We start from the raw sequence: 21502 nt of genomic DNA, 5'->3' as shown, positions 1-21502 counted from the left end.
CACCCCTCCCTGTCAGCCACCATTTTCCCTGCTGTGAGAGGAGGACACAAGACACTAGCTCTCATCATCTCCAGATGCTCCATATATCTGCAGGTGAGCCAGGATTTTACACAGCTACCAGAGCACATGATCTGGGGTGACTGAACCCTCCCTTCTCCCTCCCTCCCTCCCATCACCACCTACCTACCTACCTTTCACTGGAGGGAGATATTACAATTCTATGATAAAGGGGTTCTGCCACCTGCCATTTCTCAGGAAAAATACAACCTGCAGAGCAGTCTAGACCCCAAGAGAACGGGAGAAATTTCACCATTGCCAGATTCAGTTAAGCCTCATCAGGACCTCGGAGAGCTCTCAGGGAGCCTTCCCTCTATTATACCTAAGGGGTGCAGCCACAAAGTGTGTCAAGGGTGGTTTTATGTTTGGTTCTTCCTGTGCCAGAGAAACTGGCAGCACTCTTTCGGGTGGCCCTGACCTGCTTCTCTACTTCCTGACTTTCCAGGATCAATTTTTGGTCCTCCCGCAATATGGGACATCAACTCCTGTGAGCATTCATCTGCCTGGGCCAAGACAGTCAAGGATTCAGGGAATTGGCCCAAGCCATCTGAAGGGGCCAAGGACAAGGAACAACTTGGCTAAGGAGGGGAGGAGAACACGGGATGCTTCTAGAGACGGTAGAAAGACCACCTCCTTCGGATAAAAGTGCTCCAGTGGCTAAGAGGGTCTGAATTCTGTAAATTCACATCTCAGCAGGGACACAGACACCCACACCCACACCCTGTGTCACATATGAGGGAAGCTTACCTCCCATTCTGGGAAAACCAACTTTACAACATCAGAGAGACATCATTCAAATGAAAGAGCGGAAATCATATTTCAAATTCTCTTCTAACCAAAACAATCCCTCCATCGCCACCTCCGTAAAAAGTCATCTAAAGACTCGTAATCTAACATAAGAAGGATGTCCAGGAAGAAAATCTGTACAGCAGGAAGCTTCCAGACTTTATGTTTTTAAGCCGATTTAAGCCGGCAGCTTAAAACAGAATTGAACATACAATTTTCCAGGGGGAAAAAACCCTGTCCTGTAATGGCTAATCTTACATAAAATAAGGGGAAATCTATTAAAGTGCCCCAGACCCTTTCGACCAAAGCCAAAACAATTGCCCTTTAAACTGTGTAATTATCAAATAATTTAGCTTTGCTTGCCTCAGACTTATTTTTTTATTTTCTAAAGGCCTGTTTATCACCAACATGAAACAAATGAGTAAATTAATCCAGATCCAAAGGGCCCTTTGTGGGATTAAGCAACCGAACAAGCCCTTGAAGAAAGACAGAAAGGAATAACAGAAGCCGAATTGCTTTCCCTTCCTTTTGGGAACGGGCTGCTGAAGGATTTGCGAAGGGACTAATTCTGTGGCTACGAGGCAGCCGATGATTAATGCCACATTCTTCGGTCTACTATGCTACTTTCACTTAATTAGTGTCTGTAATTGGGAGTTGTAAAGATAAGATTAATTGAATCTCGGGGATGTTAAAAGTTTAATATGTTGGAACACGGTGGCTGCGTTATCAGAGTCTACAGACTGCAACAGGCAGCGAACTGAGGGAGAGGAGGCCCAGGGAATTAAAATGGAGTTGGCGTGGACACGAACCCAGGAAATTGCATTCAAGTGCTTAACACCTTCCGCAGGAGGAGAAAATCTGCAGCTTCCCAACCGCGCCATGCTATAAACATGGAGAATGGCGGCAGCATGCTCCATTTGCCATCAGAAAGAGACAGGACTGCTGTGGCATTCTCGACTCACACTAGCAAAGCCATACATGCTTCTAAACCCCAGAAGGAAGCTCCCATTTCAGCATCTTGCTGGCTGGTCGGTAGTTACAGAAGACTCTAATATTTTGCACAGGTGACCAAGCGGTTGGATCACCCCACTAGCCATCTGCTAGCAGCTATCTGTGTCTTCTGCCACAGCCAGAACAGGAAAATGGCCTGCTGGAAAGACTATGCACTGTTCCTTCCACCCCTCTCCACCTCCTTGGAAAAAGGAAAGTTTTTAAGGAGACTGTGAAGTAGCTCTTAACCTCTGGACATTGTAGCCCATGGGGAAGCGCAAATGTTCAACATGTCCAGCATGATGAGCGCAGGCAACTGTGACAATCTTGAGGGCTGACTGGCGGGGATGGCTTCTGTTTCCTACTTCAGGTTTGAGTCCTCCTGACATCTCCGGGTGAGGAAAGAATTCAGGAAAATTCATTCACTGTGGCAAAGTCGGAGGCTGTCAACACCCCTCCACCCCGGTACAAATCAAGGCTTAAAAGATGAAATGCTGGCTCCTGAACATGATTGCAATGCCTTGAAGGCCTCCGGCCATGCTCCGTGCTTACTATACTTAGCTTCTGTGCACAATGTCCACAAAATGCATGTGCATCCAGGGAACAAAAGAGACACAGCAGGCCCCCAGAGGGATTTCCACTACTCAAGAGGTGGCTGCTATTCAGCAGGTTCTCCTCTCCACAGCCTACCTTGATGCAGGCAATGACCCCTGGAAAAAATCTAACTGATCTAAAGCGGTCCCTAGGCGTCCTTGGAATACAACTCCCAGAAGCCTTCACCTCGAGATCTGCTGTGGCCAGGATTTCTGGGAGTTGGACCCCAAGAACATCTGGGGACCCCAGGCTGGGATCCACAGAGGGAAAAACAGGATTCAAGCTGTCTTCCCCAGCAGTTTCTGAAAAGTGTGGACAAAAACCTTCTGGGGTTCATGTGCTTATTGTGGAGTGTGTTGTCATGTTCATAGCAATCCACTCAGCAACCTTTAGAGACAGCCCTGTAAGCTAGGATGGTATTCAGATTCCTAGGCTGCCGATAAGGCCAGCAGGAAAGCGATCTGCTTGTTTAATTCCCAGCAATAGCCAGATCCCCATCTCTGTTTGCAACTTGTTATGTGACATAATACTGCCACAGTCATTAAATCCAACATCCCCCTCCCTGAGTTCAGCACTCTGGGATCTCACGGGTTCGGGATGGCCTCCCACGCTGCACACCCTCCCAGCATCCAGCTTGTCTCCCCCATGTCCGCCCAACCTGCCCTGTGCCAAACGCTAATTTAATGCTCTTTTTAAAACGCTGGTCCCTATGCTCGGGGAAAGACAGTGATAACAGGCTGTCCTTGGGGAAGAAGTCAAAATGTCAGGGAAGATCAAACTGTTCGCTCATTAACCTCAAGGCAAGGTGTCAAAACAAAAGGGAGATGTTCAAATATCCAGAAATATCATTTCTGCCAGCCGCTCTGAAACCCTTCCATTATGGTGGAAGTACGGCCCAGGCATAGCACCATCAGATCTCTCCTCATTAAATTATTTCCCTTAATGGATCAGGCAGACAGACAAACAGACAGACAGAAACACCCCTGGGAGAAAACAGAAGTTGATCACAGCAGTGAGGTTACTACACACATCATTTTTAAAAAAAATATCTTTCCTGAAAAGGGGGAAAGAGAGGCTCTGAATTGCCAAGTGTGTTTAATTGTGTTTCATCAAACTGGCAACCATAATTCTTCCAGAACACAAAGGACCTTAAATCAAACATGTGGACCAAAGCTGAGAAAATGTTAATGGCCCAGAACTCTCCTGTGTATCCAGAGGCATATTGGAAGGGGGGGGGGGAGGATGCACATCACATGTGAATAAACCTGAATACAAAGATCACAAATCTCTCCCCTGCTGACTAGCCAGCTTCGAAGTCCAGGGCCCTCCATCTGTTGTTAACAACACACACACACACCAACTATCTGCTGTCAAGGGCTCATGGGAGTTGTCATTCCGCAGCACCTGGGAGCCTCCCCCACCCCTTATTATGGCTCTGCCCATCACGCACACAAGTCCCATGGTATCTTCACAGCAGCCCAGAGGAGCCATCAGGCTCATCTCTCATGTCAAGCAAACAAAGAGACAAGACTCCTCCTCACCAAGCCGTAGGGCAAGGAAGGACCCTGGTGAAGGAGACGGGCCCTTCCCCTGACCCCCGTCCAGTGGCCTGCTTTATTATAGGCAAGGTCTCAAAGTCCCTTCCTGCAACTTGTCCAACTGAAATAAGAAATAACAACAACAACAACCGTGTGCTGCCAAAACAATTCTGGCTTCTGGGAGCCCTTTCCAGAGTTTTCCAGGTAAAGAAGATCCAGAAGTGGCTGGCTATCCCCTTCCTTCTGGGGGCAACCCTGGGACTGTGCCGCTTGTCCAAGGCCACCCAGGCTGGCTCGATTCCCAGGAGGCACAGTGAGGAATTGAACTCCCCGCATTCTTCAGTGCCAGGCTATGGGGAGGATGATGTTTTTCTACTGCTTCTTGAAAGTTTCAAATTAACAAGCAGGACCTGCATCAGAAGGGACACCGGCCATGGCCATGATGCTGTGGGTTTTCAACAGCGCTGGGAGGGGGCCATGTGGCAGACACCAACCACATTCATTCACTAGGGTTAAAGGTATTCACAAAGCGAGGGTGGAAATTTATGATCTGTGAATATGCCACCCCTTGCCCGAGCCCCCGCTGGATGCCGAAGTGCCAAGGTTTTTCCTCTGACACCAGAGGAGCTCTTGAAAGACCTCGTGAGAACCTGAAACCCAAGGAGAGCAGGCAGGCAAGAAGAACCGTAAACCCAGACTGGTCCAGAGCAAAGAACTTCAGGGCATCCACAGCGCGGAGGAGGCACCTCCTCATTCCAGGAGATGAAAACTGCCTCTTGTGACTTAATCCAAACCAGGAATGCTTTCTGAGGAGTAAAGAAAGAAGTATAGCCAAGGTCTTCTCTTTACAACAGTGGTCCCCAACCTTGGGCTTCCAGATGTTCTTGGCCTTCAACTCCCAGAAATCCTGGCCAGCAGAAGTGGTGGTGAAGGCTTCTGGAAGCTGTAGTCCAAGAACATCTGGAGGCCCAAGGTTGAGGACCACTACTTTACAATACATGTGCGCCGACATCACTTCACTCCCCTTTTCCAGGGGAGGAAGAGTTTAAACTTCCTTCAAGGAAAGCCTAGAATTTAAATGCACGCCTAGCTTTCAGGAGACACAAGCCCACGGTGGCCCTTTGCAAAATGCCTCTTGACAGGTGATGGTTTTTTCCCCCCTCTTCTTGAGTCATGCCATCTTGGAAATGTGTTGTTTTAGAATTCATTGTTATAATTGCATTTTTATATATGTTATTCTGATGTGTTTTTATCTATGTAAGCCGCCCCGAATAGACGTTGTCTAGAGGGGCGGGGTAAAAATCTAATAAATAAATAAATAAATCCTTCAAGTGTCTCACCTTTGCTGATCTGCCTGGGTACCATCTGGGTGGGAAGGAACGGCCCAAACTCCCTCCAGGACAGTAAGCAGGCCGGCCTCGAAGGGCTGGAGGCTCTGTCATACCCCAACTCTGTGCTGGGCAGGGTGAACGGGCATCCCTGTTGGGCTCTGCCAGTGTGAAACCCCAGCAGGCAGCTGTAGAAGGAACGGGTGCTCTTTTCTACATCAAAGGTCTCGCCCCCTCCCGGCACTTCTAGTGCACAATTTTTTTTACCCACTTGCTTCTTGCAGATAAAAGGGGGCCCTCATAGGAACAAAGAGGGCTGGGGGGGTTATGGGGCAAGGGGCACACGCCAGACACTTCTGAGGACTTAGCAACAGATTCAAGGACACCCACCCACCCTACACGCCACCTGGGAGGTGACAAGAAAGATCTTCCGAGAGCAGAGACTGGAGGCAGCCTGCGGAGAACAATCCCACTCCCTGGAGTGCTATTTCAAGCCCAACAGATGTTCCCGGTTTTCATCAGGTCCACAACCACCACCACCCCGCACCCTCTCCCAATCTCTTCCTTCAGATCTCGGCTCTAGCCGGTGCCAGCCCAGTTCCTCACTCCCCCAGGCTGCAAAGCCCACATGCCAAGGTTCCTGGGTTGCCCCTAGCAACCCGATGGGCTTATCATCACTGTTGTTCTCCTGCTTGATCTCCCCACGTAGGAAAGCTAGAAACGCTTTCTCCCTGCAGAGCAGTGTGGCAGGGAAGGATTGGGGGGGGTGTCCAACTGGTGGGTGCCCGACTTCTCCTCTGCAGGTGGCCCTGTTACAAAGATAGGAGAGGTACACACAGCGATTCGAAGACCAGAGAAAATCCAGCAGACCCCAAGGCTGAATTTACACGTGAACCCTTTCCTAACAAGGTAGGGAACCATCCCCAAATGTTCTGTGTATTTAGAGTTGATCAGTATGCGCCCCCCTGCAAAAGAGGATCTCCTTCTGTGCCCTGGCCATTAGATGGGGTGTTTGAAACTCTGCCATGACTTCATGCCTCAAATAAACCAGATGGATAGATAACCTTTGCCCAAGTCACGGGCAGAAGGAACAGGCCGGGCGGGCGGAGGGGGGGGCGCTATTTGGCTCCCATTTCAAGTCATCTGTGGGCTCGTAATAATGACGTCACATTTTGCGTGAGCAAACCGGAAATCTTTCTGAGTTCTAGGTTTCCCTAGGGGCTTCCTCGCACTTGTTCTAGACATTTTCCATCACCATAACTCTCTGCTGTAGGATCAGGGAACAAGAAGCCCTCCAAATACGTCTGGCCTCCAGCTCCCATCAGCCGGTTTGGGGCTGATGGGAGTTGGAGTCCAGCAGCACCTCTTCTCGCCTGCTCTACTTATTGAGCAGGAGAGCCCTTGGCACTAACATCCTTTGGGGAAAATATATAAACTTTTAGGGTCTCTTTCTGGGAGCCTGTTCTCTGGACAGTCCCAAGAGAAAGATACGGTTGTTCTCGCAGAGAAGAATGCTATTAATAGTGCAATATTCTTGGTGCTTTGTTTATTCCCCTAGAATAGCTTGATGGATGTGAATAATTATCAGACTATAAAAGCAAGCAAATGTGTTATTTTCTATCACTCCACATCATCAAACAAATAAAGTGTGAAACAGCATTTCTGAATACAATTTTCCCCTCTAACGGCTCAGAATTATTATCAAGCACAATGAAAATAAATAAGCAACTGCCCGGCGAGCTTAAAAATTGAATGAGCGTGTCAAGAAAAGAGGGAAGGCCGACCAACCATCTCGGGGTACAACCACCAAATCAGGAAACTGATAAAAGATGACAAGGCAGGAGAGTCACACTGATAGAGACATCACCGCCACCAGAACTCTGTGGGGACCATCTTACCTCGTCTACCTTACAGTCCTCTTGTAAAAGGGAGAAAAATTAATTGGTCTGATTCCCCATCACAGAATGCTGTTGTGTTTTTTTATCCTCTGCAGAACACGGCAGCCAGTGACTATCTGTGGCTTCCTCTAGCCATTCCCCCTGTTTAAAGGTAAACGTTTCCACCAGAAAGCTTCCCGTCGGGAGCCCGGCTGAGACGGGTTCAGCTCTCCCCCATCACTCCAGCTGGGAGCTCATCTCTTCCGTCTGCTCTGAGCAAGGAGGTGTCCAGTCCCAGAAACCTCAGGACCCACACTCCCTTTCTCTGAGCAAGCTCTGGAGTAAGATTCCTCGTCTTTCTTGGGCTGCTCCTTCCACGGCTGAAGCACTACCCTAAACAACAATCCCCTGAGCCTAAAAATTACCCCACATCTTTTCCCGGAGTTTCATTCTTCCTGTGCAAAACCAGCTGGGCACCCCTAATTACTGCTTTTCCCAGATCCCTTTCAAGTGCTTAAGAACGGTTTCCACCTTGAGAGCATATGTACCTACAAAGAGGGCTATCTGTTCCCTAGGGACTGATCATCAAGGTGCTTGCTCCCCACCCCCACCCCCCGGTACCACACATAAACCTCTCAGCTTCCAAGATTCTGCCAGACATCCACCAGAGAAGAAAGAGTTTTCCTGAAGCAGATCAGGGCTGAGGGACATGTGGCAACGAGGTGTCAGTGGACCACCCCCCTCCTGCACTCCATCCACTGCCTACTCTTGGCTGGAGATGATGGCTGCTGTAGTCTGGCACTGTCTGGATGGCCAGGGGGTTCTACAGCCCTGTAGCCAAGCAAGCTCTGTTCTGGTCACATTGGCAAAAAGTTCAGGACTGAAACGGCATGCTCGAATTGAGGAATAACCTCTGCGCTTTCCTTGCTGGGTGCCGGGGTTCCCAAACCGGCCACCCCAGGGGGGCTTGCCCACAGCCCTCAGCACCACCAAAGAGTTCTTTGCCTGTGTTAACAAAGAAGGGGAGTAGCCTGTACCTGAAGGAGATGACAGAGACTCCCTGACTCAACCGCGATGGCTGTTAAAAGATCCAGAGACCACCCTGGAAGTGCCCCGTGGTCTGACAGAGGGGGAGGTGGGACGACCACAGGCTGGCCTAGGCTCTGGGGGATGCTACAGTGCCAAAAAGGATGACTGCTCTGGGAACTGGGTGAGTGTTAGCTTTTTAAGAGCAACATGAACTGTGATTATACCACGAAGGAGAGGTGGGCTGCTGTAATGTAACCAAGGCAACAACAAAAATATATATAGAAAACACTGACATAACTGCATACCCTTTTTTCCTTCCTGGGGTTGTATGCGCCAGGCTCCTTCTATGGCAAGGCTCACTCTCCACGGCTTCTCACTGTCCTATTTGAATGACTCCAAATTCATCAACCAGCGCTACAGACACATGTGGATTTTTCAGAGATCACTGCACTTCTTCACTGTTCTCTCTGTGCCCTACCACCATCACCCAGCTTCAAGACCATGGGAGTTAAGCACCAATAAGGTCACTCAACTTCCTTGTAGCTTCCCTTTTCTCCAAAAGAGGGAAAGGCCATGAGCAGAGGGTTCAACCAGCAGTCTTTCTTCTGAAAATGCCATCTCCGTCCAACTCATTTGGGAAAGTACAGAAGTTAATTTCACAGTGGCTGCACAAGATCCAGGCACAAGAGGCCCCCACATCATTCCTATCGTGTTATAATTACTGAACTCCGGGACGGCAACCCAAACAAAAATGAGCTGAACATGTAAGATGAGTCAAGCAGCTATCCGTGGTTGAGAAGATTTACGTGCGCCAGACACACTGATCCTTTATAGGAATAAAGACCAATGACAAAAATGACAATGACAAAAAAAGAGACAATATTATTTGAACTGCTGCAAGATATACGTATGTCTGGAAATAGGTAAATGGAACATTGTCACTGATGCCTGCACCCCTGGGGCTCGAGACCTTACCGAAGACAATTATGTACACCAATGAAAACAGAAGTACTGATGAGGTTTGCAACTTGGTTCTAGAAAACCAGTCGAGAAGCACCCAATGCACCTTTCACCCTACTCTGGCCAAAGGCACACCACCCCAGGGGCAAAGGTCAGGGAACTTATCTACTGTTTCAACATATAAGCACATGCAGCACTACTAATATTGTACAGCCGTGATCACGTGCACTGATGCATCACTGGCAGGTCACCTCCAAGATTGTGACATGGCAGGGACACAGAAGGAGCCGTCAAGAGGGTGGGGAGATGCCATTACAAACCCCACCCTCATAACAAATGGCTACAAAAAAAAATCTTTCAGGTACTCCCAAAACAGGAAGCCTCCAGGAGGTCTCACACAGAGGTGTTAACTCCAGTTGTGCCCCCCCACAATACACATCTCACATGCAGAGACACACCTGTCTTCAAAAGTCTTGAAGGATGAATATAAACACTTGTTCTGAAGGTGAGATCAGGAGAGAACAAAGGAGCATGGGGCTTCAAAGGGGGGAGAAAAAATACACACACACACATACTGTTGCTGGATTGTCTTGCAGGGCAGAAGAGGATAGGATTTGAGCTTTTGGGCCACCACCTGACTGGGATTTCAGAACCCGGCTTGGCTTGTTTGTTGGTTTTTTATTTAAAAATTGAAACATGCAGATGTACTGGCCTAATCCGAGGACCCAAGAGGACTGGAATCTCTCTGCTTGAAGACTGCAAAGAGGAAGCGTTGAAGAGGAATGGCAGGACAAAGAACCGGAACGGCACAGAGCTCCCAGGTTAGAAAAATAGAGTGAAAAGTAGGTTTTGGAATAAAGGAAGCCGCAGCAGAAGCTGCCTTGGAAGGAGAGTGAAATACAGATGGGAACGACTATGTTAGATGGCCAGGGTGCCTTCAGCCCATTCTCCAGGAGGCCATGCCGGGCTCTGGATTTGTCTTCAGGCAGGCACATAGAGATAGAAACCAAGGAAAAAACGCTGGGGGTGGGGGTGGGGAGATCAGTGGGGTCAGACCCACCTTTTCAGGCAGGCTTTTAACTATCCTGACTTGAGTCCCTGAATGTTGCTTTTTAGTTAAGAAAGTTTTTAACGATTTATGGTTTTGTAATCAGGGAAAAGGTATTTTAATGGTTCTTACAGGGTTTTTTTAAAAAAATCCATTGCATTCTCTTTGGGACAGTAAGCTGCCTTGAGTCCCCTTATCAGGAGAAAGGTGGTATATTAATAAGACTAAGAAGGAGGACAAGGAGGAGGAGAAGAGAGAAGAAGAAAGCCCCTCCCCAAAAAAGGGTGTCTTACATGAAACAGGCAGTGAGGTCTAATGAATGGCATGCCAACCTCTCAGAAACGCATGGCTTTTTTCCCCCTAGAAAAAACATAAAGAGCACTGCCTGGCCTCCTGCCCGTTCTGAAGGGCAAGGCATCTATTAACATGCCCTCTCCTGAACATCTGCACAATACAGGGCAGGGGGTTCTTGTTGTAGCCACCTTCGCTCACGTCTTGGCAATCCTATCCCAGGGATGCCGAGGAAGGGGGTGTGGAATGCCGACCGCCAGCCAAGGGGGTGCTGCGTCGAGCAACCCAAGGCTACATTTTCTGAAGGATGTGCCCAAGCTTGGCACTGGACTACAAAGCTCATTGTGCTCAGATAGCTCGCTGTGAGAGTATGGGAACTGCAGTTCAATGTCACACAGGAGGACGGCACCAGATTGGGAAACAGTGGCTTCCAGAACGGGTCCGCCACCTTCGGAATCAGTACCCCCTTTCTATTTGGTCGGTCTCCTTCTATGACGCGCCCCTTCCTCCTCTCTGCCTAGGAATGATTACAGACGAGAAGAGTGACCCGGGGCTGCAGAATCCTGTACGAGCTGGCCCGTTGAGCTGCCAAAAATCGGCATTAATCCACTTATCTGAGCAAAGAGGTTTTAGCGCAGAATCCTACATCCTTTGTCCCAGAAGAGGAAATTTAATAAATTCTTACTAGGGGAAAATGAAAAATGTCAACCCGGTGTTATCTGCCACTGAATGCCTGTTAGATAAAAGCCCCTGCAATCGCCAGGCCGAGGATTGCCAAGGCTCCTGTCTCTCCTTGGACAAGCTCGAGGACATCAGAGGTCAGAGATACCCCCTTCTCCTCCACTTAAGCCTCCCTCCCTCCCAAAGACACGTTTGAAATATCTGCGTGCAAAATCCAGGGCAGGCCCGACTTCTCCAGAAATAACCAGAGTAGGATAGAGGAAGGCCCAGAATGAGGGAAGAATGACTGTCCAAAACACCCCACAAAAGGCATGAGAGATGACTTCCCCACACTTAAGGCACCCCCTAGATTCCCCCTCCTTAACATTTGTGAATGACAAGGGTTAAGGACAGAGAACCATGAAAGACAGGTCCTGACAGAGGGAGGCATTCCCGGTGTGAAATGTCAGAGGCTCAGCTTAGCATGGTAGAAATGCTGGCTCATGCCGGAAGGCCACACTGAAAAGCAGACCAAGTTTGCAACACTCAGGAAATGACTTCTGGGCCCATCAGAAACACAACAGGGCTTCTTCTGAAATAAAATGCAGGAGCATCGACTCAATGCCCCAGCGCACTGAGTTTTAGGATGGGAAGCCTGCACCTGAAGGATCCCAGGTACACCCAAGCCATGAGTGAGTAACCAATTTACACCACTACGCACAAGGCACAGTTCATGGGAACCTCTCTCTCGAACTGCTTCTTAATTGCTGCTCTCTCCCTCTCGCTCTCCTCCATCTTCTCTCTCAATCCCCCCTCGAGGGCTCTCAACCAACTAGTTAGCTGAGAAACAGCATTAGGGAGGTTCAGAGTGACTGAGCTGCATTTTTACGCCACCCTCATTATCTCTCACATACAAGGCCAGGATCAATAGTCCCCTGCCGAGGAAAGAGAAAAACCTGTCCCATTTTAAACAAGAACACATATGCAAATGACTTTCATACATACGTTCAGTCCATAAGTTGCCAAAAATGGGACTGGGTTAAAACTCTCCAGAAAGGAGGTCCTTACAACCTTTCCTTCCTACAACACATGGTTATCTACTGATGAAAAACAATACAATACAAAATCAAGTGTCTGGGATTCACCCCATCTCTCTCCGTCGCAAGAAAGGTTGAAGAGATGCCACTAGGTCTAACAACTGCACAAAGCAAGTTAGGCTACCGTGCTCAAGCTCACTGCTGACTTCGGATCTAATTTATGATCCCTGTAGCCAAAGGAAATGTGTTAGCGGTTGCACCTCACCCAGCAACCTGCTCTTTGCTCTGGGATCCTTGCCTCCAATCATAGCGGCCATCTCCCTTTGCACATTTCAACAACTGGGAGAGCAAAAAGGATGCCCAACAAGTGTCAGATGATGCTAACAGAGCAGAAATCTCCTCCTGCTCTCTGGGCATCCAGGCTGGGAAAAGATCTGGGCGCTAAATAGTTGCAACCAGATTCATGGGATCGGGTGATACAAATTTCTATGCAGGGCAAACCTAAGTGAAATCTGAAATGTCCTCCCTAGGTCTCAGAAGCTGGCAACTTCAGCAAATCCAGGGGGCACCTCTGTTCCCTGCCTCATGATCCAATTCTGTAGCCCTACCCAAAAACGCTGCTGCTTTTTGCAAATCGAAATGGCTGGAATTTCATTCCATGGTAGGGAAGCGATACATATACCAAAAGCAACAACAACAACAACAAAAACCACCTGAGAAAACAAGGACCTGGACTTGGCTTTAGAGACAGGTCACCATTCCCAGAGACTTCCAACAACTGTAACTCCTCTTATTTTACTCTAAGTGTATATATATACAAACAACAAAATAATTCTAGGCAGCAGCAACTGGGGTGATCAGGAGCAACTGAACCACACCCCCACTCTACACCTTGACCAGCTCATCGTTCACAGGACTTGATAAGGTAGAAAGAGCAGGCACCTCTCATACAGAACCGTGGTTCCCAACCTTGGGTCCCTAGATGTTCTTCCGATTCAAAACTCCCAGAAAATTTCACCACTCGTTGTGCTGGACAGGATTTCTGGGGACCCAAGGTGTATATATAAGGCTCCACCTAAGATACCAACGCCTTCATTCTTTTTTTAAAAAAGCAAGTTTTTAGGCTGCCGAAATGTGCTGTTTCTGCCTGGGTCTGGTCAGTACCATGGAGAGCACCCAAGCAGCGATACTTCTGAGTTCCAGGGTGGAAGTAAGGGGGCGTGAAAGCAAACCAAATGAATATTCCGTACGGCCTCCAAAATTCCTCCCAGGAGAAAGGGCTCTAAATGAGTAAGTCAGGATGGGAGGATGGCTGCCTCCGAGCATGGCCATGAGTGGAGGAGGCCTGAAACCCAGCTTGGGTGCTCCGGTCTCTGCTAAGAAAAGATCTGCAAGGGGCTTATTTTGGGGGGGGGGAGCAGGGGAAAACAGGGCTGAGTTTTGTTAGCCTGGCTGACTCCCTATCAGCTGGTTCTCTGCCCACAAGCAAGGGGGGGCAGGAGACCCCAGCCAGAAGATCAGGCTGGCAGAAGGGGAGGGCCCGGCGCAGGAAGAAGACAAAGTGTGCAAAGCGTTATTAAACCCAATCTGCGAGGCTGTCAGATTTCCAGAGATCTTCATTTCAAACTCGGGCCAGGCTTTGAACAGATGCTCCCACTTTTTCTTTTTTCAAGGGAAAGGGGAGGGAGAGAGAGAGAGAGAGAGAGAGAGAGAGAGAGAGAGAGAGAGAGAGAGACTTACCCATTCTCTCCCTCTCCTCCCCCTCCAGAGAGAATCCTGACAGCCTACCAGACCTGTGATGAATTATTAGCATTGGAAGGAAGGGTGGGGAGGGAGGCAGGCAGCTCATTGACGCCAGACGCAGCCGGATCAGGAGCCTCTTTTGATAGACAAGGGCTGGGGGAAAGAACCAGCCGGGCGCCCAGGCTAGGGTGAGAAAACCACTCAGGCAAATCTCAGGCTGAATGAGACCTTTGGGGCGGGGGGGGGGGCTGGAGGAGCCCCCCTCCCTCTGCCTCCTTCTGTTCTTTTCACCCACAAGGAGCAACCTTTTAATTCAAGTAATGAATGGCAACTGCTGCTACACAAGGAAGGAGCTTCTCAGCTACGGGTATGTATGTGTACACGGCTTTTAGTTTGAGGGGTTTCAATATTAAAGCTGATTCATTTCTACTTTAACAGGCTTTGTAAACACACAGAAATCATACAAGGGTTTTTGGTGGGCAAGTGTAGAAAGGCAGACAATGACTCAACTATTTTAGACCAGTGACTCCCAACCTTGTGGGGAGGGAGGTGGTCCCCAGATGTCCTTGGACTCCAACTCCCAGAAGCCTTTACCACTTGCTTTGCTGGCCAGGAATCCTGAGAGTGGTAGTCCAGGAATATCGGGGGGGGGGGAGACACCCAAGGTTGGGAACCACTGGTCTAGAAAAGGAAATGTCAAGACCCTCTCGGCCACCCAACCCTGACTAAAGCTGCAACTTTGAAAAATGCAGCTTCATTCCTGTTCTGCTTACCTGTTCAAGCAGCAGGCCCGAACGGAGAAGCCAGAAAGCGTGGGCTAGGCTACGCCCTGTGGAAGCTTTGCTCCTTCCTCCCCTCCCCAGCCGAAACTCGGACAGAGGGACAGCCTCACCGCAGCCTGACTCCTGGCAACTGTCACCACAGCCCCCCCCCTCCAGGAGAAACCCAGGCCACAGGTTTGAAAGAGAAGCAGGTGGGCTGGCGTGGCGCGAGTTGATTAACTAATGACTGCGGTAGATGAAGCTTGAAAGCTTGTATTAATAACTCTGTGCCGCACTCCGGCCCTCTCTCTCTCTCTCGCTTGCCCTGGGTGAGAGGCAAACCCGGCCTCTTAAGACATACACCATTTCTGATCCCAGAGCAAACCTGCGCCTCCCACACAGAGACTTTTAATAAAGACTTTTCTCCACACCGGGCCAGGCAGGGGAGACCAGAGCCAGGATTTTCCTCGCCACCCACTAAAAAGGAATAAAAGAAAGCCAGCCTCCCGGAGCTCTTGACCACCTCATCGACTGATAAGAGCTTTTGCTCTGCCAAACGGTGGTGCAGCCAAGCCGTAAATCAAACAGTGCCATAAATCTTGCTTCTCCTTCTATCTAGGACTGCAGATTCGGGGTTGTGGTTGTTTTTAAAGCCCCCCCCCCCCAGATGAGAGGAGGAAAGAAGTGTGCCAGAGGGATGGAGCCCATATTCCTTTGCTTTTTGAGTTTCTCCCCCCCCCTCTTCTAATCTTCCTGCAATCCCCTACAGAAAAATTCCTCTTCCAATATGGCTGCTTCTAAACTTGAGGAGAAGTCAAATTTCTCCCAATGGCCTGTTGGGGTGGTGTGTGTGTGTGAGAGAGTGAGTCAAATTTTGGAACAACAGGCATCCTGCTAGGAACAGATGCTCTTTCCATAGTCACACTGGAACAAGAGAGAGACGGCTTGTGGGCACAAGGGCCCTGGTGAAATGTGAGGACCTGCTCAGAGCTAGAAAGGCCACTACTTCTAGCAGGATAACTTTGAGGAAGTCTGAAATGGGAGGACCACCCGTCCTCCTCCCACCCATCCTCCTCCCACCCATCCTCCTCCCTCCACGCTGTGGCCAGCACAAAGGCAAGGCCCGAGAGCCTTTCAGCCCTGAGAGTCCTGCGTCCTTTCCTTCTCTGTCCCCAAACCACTTCACCCCACAGATCTCGCTCCTCAAGGCCAGCCTCTCCCCGGCAGAATCTTCTCCAGTTCATCCTCGCCTCAGTTTCCCAGCCCTCCTCTCTGGTCCTGCGGGACCCCACCAAATCCAAATCCTCTTGGAAGTCGAGGCCTCGCCCTGGCAGACCGCAACTCCCTCCCTTGCTCACCCTGGAACAGGAAGCCAGGGCTCTCCCTTTCCAGATGCCCCCCATGGCAGGCCAAGGGTTTCATCCCGACATGTTGAGGCCTTGAGGGTGCCTCCCCCCACCCCAGCAACTGGCCCAGACAGGCAACGCCCAACCCCTGCTCCTTGGACTGAGGTACCTCACCTGTCACCGCCGGCAGCCTTCTCAACCACTGGAGCAACACCCTCAAGAGGCAAAATGCCTTGTGGCTGCCCTTGGAGAGAAGCACTGCCCCCCCCCCAAGCCTGGTCCCCAACCACAGGGACTCAGTGACCACCTTTCCTCCTTCTACCATCCTCCACATCTGTATGCCTCATCTTAGTCATAATCCTCAGCGCCATCTTCCTCACCATCTCAGAAGGGACCCCTCGGGGTCATCCAGTCCAGCCCGTCAAGGAGCCCAGTGGGAGAATCAAACTCCCAACCTCAGGCTCCACAACCAGAGACCTCAACTATCTTTGCTTCCTTGAACCGAACATCGCTCTCCTGGCTTCTGTTTGAGAACGGCACCATGTCTTAAGGAGACTCTCACAGGACTTTGTGGGCAGGTGAAACGTTCAAGCTGCCATGGCCCATTTGCCACCTCCTTATCGGGTTTCCGTAACCAAGCAGGGATTTGAATCCAGGTCTCCAAGTCCTAACCCGATACTCTTATTGGCTGTAGCACAGTGGTTCTAATTAAGAAGACCCAAGCTATTCTCCTGGATTTGCATTGTGTGTGCTGGTGCCAGCAGAGATAAGGCGAACTCTAACTTCAGCGACAACAGGTGGGTTTCCAGATGTTTTTGGATGCAGACAACATCTGGAGGGCGGCAGACAAACCACCCGCAAGCCAACGAACTAAGACCAATTGCTCCTCCTTGCAATTAATGATCCTTGAATGACTTCTGACATCCCCCAAGGTCGGCACCCAACATCTCCAAAGTGTGTCCAGGGTTGGGTGTGTGTGTCAGTTCTTTTCTTTCTTTCCCTTTTCAAAAGAGAACTCTTCAACTTCCCCAGTGATGTAATTTGGCAATTTGCAGCTTTTTAATCTTTGCATGCAAGTGTGTGAGGTAATTATATATAATGCTCCTAATTGGCACAAGCACGGCACGCACACCTCCCCACTGCCGCAAGAGGTTCAATATGGGATTGTGGAAGACAACCGAACACAGAGGCAGTGGGCAGGTGGGGAGGGAGCGGGGGTAATTAGAGCCAGGGCATGAAAAGAGCCGTATATTCTAATTAGGAGAGGAGAAACACGCAAAGCCACAGGCTCCCATTGGGCAGCTCCCCACCTGGGTAGCTGGAAATGAAATTTCCTGGCAGCACAAAAGATCCCTGCAGTGGTTAGGGCCGTTCACAGCCCTGCAGATTCAGGGTCTAGTGCAAGGAAAGAAGAGAGAGAGAAAGAGAGAGAGAAGGGAAGTGGATTTCAAACTCACAACCAGTGTTAAGAGGGACCTGACACCTTGAAGCAAGAACCGCCAGGACCAAGGATGTGGCGCGCCCCCCCCCAAGACCCTCTGGATGGCTACTGGCCTCTGCTCCCTATGGCTTCCTACAATGCCAAAGGGGGCATCCAGCCCCCCTTCTGACCGGCATGCAGCCTCTGCCTGGTGCATGGAATCTGTGCCCCCACTCAAGATCCCGCCGGTGGCCTGGCTCTCAAAGGGGGGCCCCATAGCAGCCCCCAGGGCTCAGAAATACAGCAGCTGCTTCCCAATGATGCAGGGCAACACCAGCCACTTCGGCCCCCCACTTTCGTGGCAAAAGGCAAAGGGATGAAAGCCCTGGGATGAATTTCAACATCGCTCACAAGCTGTGTGGGTCAAAGCCATTGGGCTTGTTTCTGGTTTTGTTTTCACGAAACCACAGTTCACCCTTCTCCCGTCATGCTGCTGCTGGGCACGGCGGCACATGGGGCAACATGGAACCATTTCGGTAGTCCTAAAGAGGAGGCGGGGCAAGATATGTTCCCGATCATCCCACAGTGCAGGAGCTCAAGTTACAGGAAGACAGATTTTGGCTAAATACCAGGAAAAACTTTCTGTTAGAGCGGTATGATAATGAGACCCATGACCTTGGGAGGCCTTCAAGAGAAAATTAGACAACCCTCTGTCGGGTCTACTTTGATTTAGATCCCTGCCTTGAGCAGGGGGTTGGACTTGATGGCCTTATAGGCCCCTTCCACCTCAATTATTCTATGATTTAGAAGCACCTACCGCCTTTGTGCTGATCACCTGCCTTTTAAACCCAATTACCCATCAATTAATTTAGGAAAAACTACCGGCAGCCACAGCCTACCTCTGCCTTTTGAAGACACTAAAGGCAGGATGTGATTACTGACTATGCAACAAAGGCTCCCCCATGTCAACAGAGTCAGAATCATTCATGGCAAACATGCGACAATCAATCTCCCCTTTTAATAAGGGCGACCCCTGTCAACATGCCCCGCTAATTCAATTGGCTTCTGCAGATTTAATCAACCAAAACTTCAGTTGTCCGAGCCACTGGCTGAATCCTCACAACCCTCCACCGTCTTAATTAGTGCAGGATGCGGGGGGGCAGGGGGGTAGATGGCGTCTATCAGGCTTGCTCACAAAGAGATGGCTGTAAAAGGCTGGAAGGGAGGACCCAGAGCAGCTCTGCCTGCAGCCACCCAATGCAGAAGCTGCTTGGGCTGAGGGTTTTTCGCACCAGCCCCCCCACATGTCACTGCCTCCAAGTCAGTGGAGTTCATAATTCTCTTTGCTGCTACTGTTCCCTGAGGTCCTCTCTAAGATGATCACTACCAGGGCCGAAGAGTCTATAAAAAGGAGGGAGGGAAAGTTCCACAGAGGTGGGGGGGGGAAGGGAGTCACAAAACCATCATTAGCTGCTCTTTCTGACTCTCTCTCTCTCTCTCTCCCTCTCAGGCTTTGGTTCTCGAAATCCAAGAGCACCCCCTGACGGCCATTTTTGCCGTGGTGGAAAAAAAAAGAGGAAGAAAAGCAGCCATCTTGGTCTGGCTGAAAAGAGGCCAGAAATGGGAATGCCGAGAGAGGGCACACCAGCCTCACCAGGGCTCAGGGTGCTCTTGGGGTCGGGATAGGGAGACGAGGGCGGGTGAAAGAGCTGTGAAACCCTGCTCTGCAAGGGTAGGAACCCAATCTATTTTGGTCTCCAACAAAAGGTAGCAGCCCTGTTTGCACCTTGGTGTGTTTGTTTGTTTATACACTGCTTTCCTTCCGAAAAGGGGACCCAAGGCGGCTCACCATCTTATAAGGAACAGAATTAAAAACATAACAAGTTAAACATTTAAAAAAAACTGTAAGTGAATAAAAATACAACTGAATAATTAAAAGCATGTCAACATTAAAAAAACTATCTTAACTTTTTTTAAAAAGGCATTCAGGGACTCAATGGTGATATTAACAAGCCTGCCTGAAGAGATGGCTCAGGATAAAAGGGAGGGGGGTCATCCTGATCTCCCGAGGGAGAGCATCCTATAGCCTGGGGGGGGGGCTGCCACAGAGAAGGCCCCATCTCGTGTCCCCATCAGCCGTGCCCGTGTTGGCCATGGAACCGACCGGAGGGCCTGCTCTGAGGATCTTAAATGCCAAAAAAATCTCCTGTGGGGAGTTATGGTTCTTCAGACCACCTGGACCCAAACTTGAGTCCGCCACCCTGGCCAAAACAAAAAACAAAAAAAAACCCTAGCGGCTAGGAAATGCTTCACATCTACAGATTCCTCTGCCTTGTCGCAGCTCCACTTCTCTTGTCAATGGTGGGGTCAGCAAACACAGCTATGATGTTAATAACAACAACAACAACAACAACAACAACAATAACAACAACTAGAGGAAGAATTGACCATCCTTGCTCGCTGCCCACCCTGGTGGTACACATGCCTTTGGGGCCCATCTGGGCTTGTTCAATCTTAGATGGCCAGCGTTTTGAATGAGAAATCCCCCACCCCACCCCAGCCTCCTTCAGTGGCCAGCAGAGGTTTCAACTAATCTCTGTTAATAAATCTTTGCCCAGACCACTTCTGGCCTTAATACAAAAAGCAACATCTGTTCGAGTGGCCTTCTGATTACAGACCCCCTCAAATCAGGAAGCGGGATTAGTCTCCTTTTATCAAAAGCGTGCCCGTTCAGGGTTTTCTCAGGCATCTTTTAATGCGGGACTAAGCAGTGCACAATCCAGCCAAGTATTAACGCCACATTTACGAAGGGGCTTCTGCAGCGATGGGAGGGGTCAGAAGCAATTAATTCAAGCCTACCCCCTGAACGGAACAGATTCCAGCCCTGGTGAAACCAAAATACCCTCTCTCTTTGATGGAATAAAATCTATGCACAGAGACATGATGCCGTTCTGGTAAAGCCCAAGAATGTAAAATGAGGCAGCTTATGGATTTGATCATTCACAGGAAGGGCTGGACACACACAAACACACAAATCCCATCTACAGCACAAGGCAACAAAGAACAGAGTCATTCCAAAAGGACAGGTCTTAGAACCTACCTTTGTCCTTTTTACTTGCTTGACACCTGATTTGGAGGGATGCCTACTACTGTCACACCCCAATCTGAACCTCCCGGGGGGGGGGGATCTGACCAGCTGTCTGCAAGAAATGAGGTCCCTGGTGGACCCTCTCACGGGAGCCACAACCGTCAGCCCAAGGACCCGGGAAAAGCACATGGGCTGAAAATTTTGGGGCTTTTCTTAGCACCTAGCCATGCAGCTGTCATTCAGAGGCTTCTTTGGGCCAATGTCAGAGAGGTGCCCTCGGGCGTCAACACTTCCCTGGCAGCAGTATGGTTTGCAACGAGAAGCGTGTCCCATTGGCATGCACCTTGGCATGTAGAAAAGGCACCTGGCTAACAATTTGGAGGGTGTTTAAAATAAACTCAGTGTCTAAGCCAAGGAGCGATTTCCCATCACCTGCTACCTGGCCCTTTTACCCGGCAGTGCCAAAGCCTAGATCTGGGGCCTTTGCCATTCAGAACAGGTGGTATCACTCTGAGCTAGACCTCCCCTTGGCTTCTGGAAATATCTACAAGCTGTTTCACGCTACGCTACGCAGCCCTCCCTTTGCTCGTTTCCACAACCTTCTGAAAGTAATGAATGAAACGCCCAGGAAACAAACACCAGATGTGTCTCCACAAAGGAAAGCAGCAGCACTGAGAGGACAGAATGAGGAATAAGCAAAAGGAATACTCCCCGTTACAACTCTGAACAACACTTCTTAAGAGGAAATAAATAGACGTATTCAGGTTTATTTTACTCCAAAAAATGAGTTTCGGGGCCAGTCACCTGCCATTTTGGAGAAATCTTCAGGCAGGGGGGAAAAAGGTTTCAGTTCAACAGCCAAGAATCGAATGAAGTACAAACTTTGCTGGAACTCCAGAATGGCATTTCCCGAACAAGAAAACAAGCAGCGGAGAGGAAAATTAAAGTG

At 49.7% G+C, this 21502-nt stretch overlaps 1 protein-coding gene across 2 annotated transcripts in view; it reads right to left on the bottom strand.

Moving 5' to 3' along the window:
• KDM4B (lysine demethylase 4B) overlaps nt 1–21502 on the bottom strand; it is a 121473-nt gene that overhangs the window by 75248 nt on the left and 24723 nt on the right. The window lies entirely within an intron of this gene.

Source organism: Pogona vitticeps, chromosome 7, assembly GCF_051106095.1.
Source record: "Pogona vitticeps strain Pit_001003342236 chromosome 7, PviZW2.1, whole genome shotgun sequence".
NCBI lineage: Eukaryota > Metazoa > Chordata > Lepidosauria > Squamata > Agamidae > Pogona > Pogona vitticeps.
The sequence above is the reverse complement of the archived record's forward strand: the minus strand, read 5'-3'. Positions and strand labels throughout refer to the sequence as shown.